The 5,826-nt window shown below is 30.2% G+C and overlaps 1 long non-coding RNA gene across 1 annotated transcript; it reads right to left on the reverse strand.

Annotated features, from left to right (window-relative positions):
- Positions 1–529: 529 nt before the first annotated feature.
- Positions 530–4,196, reverse strand: LOC129234591 (uncharacterized). The gene is made up of 3 exons (XR_008581554.1): positions 4,000–4,196; positions 1,461–1,546; positions 530–872 (listed from the first exon to the last, which is right to left on the reverse strand). It is a non-coding gene; the product is annotated as an uncharacterized LOC129234591 (long non-coding RNA).
- Between the last annotated feature and the right edge of the window lie 1,630 nt (positions 4,197–5,826).

Raw genomic sequence — 5,826 nt, forward strand, 5'->3', positions numbered from 1 at the left:
ATGCTGTCTTTCACGAAGATGATATCGCTATCGGAAGCTGTTCCGGTGGAACATTGACGCAACTGCAAAAAAATGTAATTTTACAGAAGAACCAAATATATAAAAATTATTTTATTCATTACCTCATACAATGAAATATAGTTGGGTTACTGCCCTGCTGGCCAAAAAGTTGAAAAACAAGTCTGTCAGAATTCCTTCGAATGGGGTAACCACGTTTGGACCAAGTGATGACAATTACTCATCAATTAATTTTGCAGTTACGTCAATGTTCCACCAGAACGGCGATATGTCCAACATTTATTTACTCCTATTTTGATATTGTTGTGTGCTTAATGCACACCAGCGAATGATGTAACATCAAAGCTAATGCTAGAAATGAAATAAAATTGATCTGAAAAACGTTTTGCTGTTCTATACTACACGTTTGAGAAATATTGCACAGAACGTATTTGAATACCCTAATATTAACCCATATTACGCGAAACTATTTACTAGATTAAGATTTAAATGCTTCATATTTTATTAAAATCTTAACACAAAAGTACAATGAATGAACAATTTTTATAAATAAATATAGAGGCAAAATAACTAAGTTAAAACAGAAATATACACATATATAAACATATTGCAAGTACACTGATACTATGAATAATATGGTATTTCTCCTTGTAGATATGTCTTCAATAAGGCTTGATTCCTACAGGCAGCAATTCCAAAAAATAAGATAAAGATTCCTACAATGGAAATGGTCGCCCCGCTTACAGTTTCGTATTTTATGTTTTGGTAGAGTCCGTAAGAAAGCACAGAAAGGCCAAAAATGATGATGCAGGCAAGAAAAAGGGCAATTCCTCTTAATCTCAGTTTTAATAGCTCTGAAATAAAAAAGTTCAATGCATAAAAATATTGATTGGTGAAATTGTTGATGAATAAAAATGGTCATTAGTGAAAGTGTTGGGGAAAAGTATTGAGAAAAAATACTGATAAGAAAAAGTGTTGAAGGGTAAAAGAGTAAAACTGCAGTGGGAAGGTAAAGCACAGTTTCTCCACAGCATTGAGTTTGAGATATTTGTAAAGAAACACGTTTTAGATTCCATACTAACAATAAGGAATGTTGAAATTTGACTGTTTTTTTTTTTTTTTTTTTTGAACTTTATTTTCAGCGGGAATCAAATGAACAATCTTGTATAAAAAAAGTAAATAACATAAATGCATAAAACGGATATTAATATAGATCTAGTATTGCCTTCGTTTACCCTTTTTAATGAATAAATTCCGCTTATCTGTCTAGAAATCAATGCAAGTCGCAGTGGTTTGTTATTATTTATTATTTTATTATTATTTATTTAGAATTTGTATTAAAAACTAAACGATTTTATGTGATACTCATATAGTAGCTTAACAAAATCCTCCCTTTATCAGTTTTATATCAACTTTTGCTGAAGTGAGAAACTAAATATTACCAGCTGCCATGTTCAAAAATTGCTTCAACTTTCAAGCCTTCGTTCAACACCACAGTATTCCCTTTTCATGCACACAAATAGCGTACCTAAGAAAGAAAATAAGTATTTTAGGACTTTCAACTACTAGTACAAGATCTAGAAATGAAGCAATACGTTCTTTAACTGAGGAGTTTACTTTCAAAGCGGATTATATCCAGTTTTATATTTTTTTGGCAAAATGAAAAAAAAAAAAAAACATTTTACGCACAATCACTAACTGTTAGAATTTCGAATTTTCCACAATGTTTTAGTAGAATAACAAGTGAATATTGGCATAAGTTTAGTAATTTTTTCCTCAATGTTATCAGACTTAAATTGCCAATTTTATGTTGGAAATATTCCCTTTTGGTGTAAAACAGTTGATGTCATCCCTTTTGCCAAAAAAAAAAAAAAAAAAAACACGCATTTTCAAGTTTACTTTTAAAACGGATTTTATCCAGTTTTATATTGTTTTGGCAAAACGAAAAAAAAAAAAACGTTTTACGCACACTAATTGTTAAAATTTCGAATTTTTCACAGTGTTTTGGTAGAATAACAAGTCGCTATTGGCAGAAATCTAGGAATTTTCCCACAATTTTATCAGACCTAAATTGCCAAATTTTATTTCGGATATGTTCCTTTTTGGTGTAAAACTGGATATCATTCCTTTTGCAAAAAAACACGGATTTTCTTCAGAAAGAAACTTTAAAATTGAAATAAAATATTCAACATTCTTTAATATCATTTTTTTTACTCTATGTTATTCCTTCCTATTTGCTTTATTATTTTCATTGAACATTAAAAGAAAAAAAAAAAACCTTCGATCCAATTAAGTATGAACAATGAAACCGCCCAAGCCAATTCAAATAACAATGTTGCAAGTATTAATAAATAACAATCTTTATCACAATTAATCACAATCATTAATTAATCACAATTTAACAGTAATATCAGTTATTTAATATTTAGTAATCACAGTTTGAGGTCGCACTTGCCTAACTGATAACAGACTTGCACAAGGTGCTGGGATCTCTTAATACGCACGGGTATCAATGCGTGATTGGAAATGCTCAGCCAGTGCCTCGCTCCGCTATTTTATTTGCGAACTACTTATGAATTAGAAGTGGCAAATTCAAATTTCGATATTTACCCTTTTGATGTGTTAGATGAAGTGTTACATGTATTGTTTTTTAATTAATCTTACTCCATATCAACAGGAAGATTCATAGATACTGAAATCAAAACGCAGGTTTGATGGACTTTTTTTTTTTAGTATCTGATAGTTGAAGCGAATATGCAAAATGAGGGTTCTTGAGGTGAAGTGTTATATATATTTTTTTATTATTCTTCATCTTACTCCGTATCAGCAGGAGAGCAAAAGTCAAATTCAAAACTTTATCAGACCAGACCTAAGAAATATTTCAGTTATTTTACTAAGTAACAACTCATTGGGCTAAAAAACTTAATATTTTAATTATCTGTCAAATAAAAGCAAGTTTTAGACTAAAATATTATTCATTATGGTTATTCAGTTTTTTAAAAAAATCAGTCCTAAATGACAATATTTTATGTATTAAAAAATAAAAATTCATTGAAAAAACATCAAATTACACAAAAAATATCAAATTCGACTCTTTGTCAAGTCTCCCTACTTAGCTGGGTCAACGCTCCCCAGTTTGCTTTCTTTTGTTTACCTTAAATGTTTAGCAGCTTCAATTAAAGTTATATGAAACTACTGAGTATCAATAGATAGCTACAAAAGTGACTAAAGCATGCATACTTTTAAAATTCCTTTCCCTCAAAACTGGAGGTTAAAATCTAAGAAGTTCCAAAATCTTCCTACTTTACTTTTAAGTTGCAGTATCATTTAACACTGAGTTTCTTGAAAAACCACTGACGATTCTGAAATGCTTGTCCCTGCCAAATACTTTTGTGCGACTGGTCAACCAATAATATGACTAAAATTTTCCCTAAATATCCTTTTCATGGAAAAAATCATCAAGGTTCAAGTCTCCCTATGGGTCAAACCTCCCTAGTTTCCCCTACGTAATATCTAAGAAAGGAATCACTGAGCACATTCTTAATTAACACTTGAATGCATGTTTTTTAAAAACATTTTAAACATGTCCTTCAGCTTTAAACTTCTGTTCAAGTTATAAAAATAATATCAAATGTATCAAAACATTGAAAACATTGTAAAGCTGCCTTGCTATTTATTTAGTAGTAAAATTTATTAGTTTTATTAGTAGTTAAACATTTTCAAGTGCACTAAACAAAAATAAAATAAGTTCCACATTTGCGAATTCTGGAAAAAGAAATGAATTTCGTTTTCCATAAAATTAGTGGAGTTATAAGTTTAAAATTGATTAAATAGCATCTTGAGTGAGTATTTTCTTGGTTCTGAGCAAATACGGAGTTTCAATTCTTTCTCACAGTATTTCAGCAACTTAAATTGGTCATGTTTCTAAATGACAAAACGATGCATTTAAGGATTAAATCAGTACAATATTTACGCACTTACCTTCTATGAAGCATTAGACTAAGCACACTTTATCCCACTGATGTAAATCTGACCGAAGCATGTTTTGACCCTTCAAAAACGTATCGACACTTTACTGCTTTGATCTCAGTATTAAAAAACGAGATAAATACTTAAATATAAAAAATAAAGACTACTTAAAGCGTCAGTAGAAAAACATGCTTCGAAGTTTTGATGAAATCTAAATCTCATAACAAATACTATGGAGTCAAATGAGCTGTGTGTTTTCAGGAATATTTTTGTTTATCATCTGGTTCCGATCAAAGTCAGTAGATAATTCAAGTACAGATAATGTATGACAATAGAAAAGATTGAATGTATTCCTTAGATAACATTCAGTCATTATTTATCAATAACGCAGTTTTGAATTGATATAAAGTGGATTTTGTGTTCCTTGAAATATAAATGCTGTTTAAAGCTTTCCCCGATGGCAAACAAAATGCGTACTAAACAAGATTATGACTTTAAAATTCGTTATTAAATAAATAAAGTAATTATTTGAGATACACATTAAAATGATCTTATTACTACAAAATACAGATCTTTTTGTTAGTTAAAAGCGAAATCAAGTTTTTCATGCGTAATTTTTTAAAAAGTTGGGCTGACGCTTAATGCATGTTTAAATAATAAAATTTTAAAAACAATTTCCTACAAAACGTAATTGGAGCGATAAAATATTAAGACTGTAAGTTGCATTTATATCCTTAAAGCCTCAATATTGAGTACTAATTATTACATTGATAGTAAATGACTCACCTGAAAGTTTGCTTCACTTTATTTAGCAACACTATGCTAATCTTTAAATTAGATCAACTACTTCTAGATTTACCTTAAGCGAGTATCAAAATATGAGGAATACTTATTAAGGTGATTTGTAAATGAAAAGGTTAGTCGAAAGCAGAGTCGATTTATCTTCACATCATCTCTTTTGCGCTAAGATCTTCAAAAGGAACTAGTTTGATCAGCAATTTTAGAAACTTAAGTTTAAAACCAGAGTGAGCAAATAACGGAGTAAGATTTTTGCGCAAAAATATATAAGGGAAGTAAATTTTCTATCTACCTTCCATTCGATGAGCCATTCGGCTCACACATTAAAAGAGGACTGCGTACATTTGCGCCTAGCGTATGGAAGTACGTAGTTTTTACTGGCTGTAAAAAAAACGTACAAATCATTATTTACATTAGGAATTCTCAACCAGAAGTCTGGCCGACCGGCACGGGCACGTAGAAAAATCTGATTGTACCTCAAAGATTTTAACCAGTTCGAGCTATAAATAAATTAATGAATAAGTGAAATAATTTTTTTCATGCAAAACTACTGATTGACCAAATAAAACATTTGAATTGTAATTAAAAAAAACTTTTTTGAAAACTCGTAGTTGAAATGACAATTGAAAGAGAATAACTGCAATATTCTCTTTAAGAGTATCTGCCGCAAAGAAAATTAGACTTTGTTTAAGCGTTGAGTATTTAAAGTCAGCTCAATAAATTTTTAAAATGTGGTTCTTTTTTTAAATTTGATTCTTTTTCGTTCCCAACATCACTTCTCAAAGCGATTTGGACCGAATCTTTCCTACTCGAAAACCACTGCCAAATACCAGTTTTACTTCAAAACTAACACAATCCATGCTTTTATCATGTTACCACTGTAAAAACGAACGGGTAACTTCAACCGACTGTATCAGTTTAGCGAATCAGTCAATCAAAATTGGTTTGATATTTTTTACAATACTGGATTTTAAAGCACTCCGATTAGTAGCGTAAAGCAAACTATATTGAAGCATGACTAAAACACACAACTAGTTTCCC

The sequence above is a fragment of the Uloborus diversus genome, chromosome 1 (genome assembly GCF_026930045.1).
Source record: "Uloborus diversus isolate 005 chromosome 1, Udiv.v.3.1, whole genome shotgun sequence".
In the NCBI taxonomy this organism is placed as follows: domain Eukaryota; kingdom Metazoa; phylum Arthropoda; class Arachnida; order Araneae; family Uloboridae; genus Uloborus; species Uloborus diversus.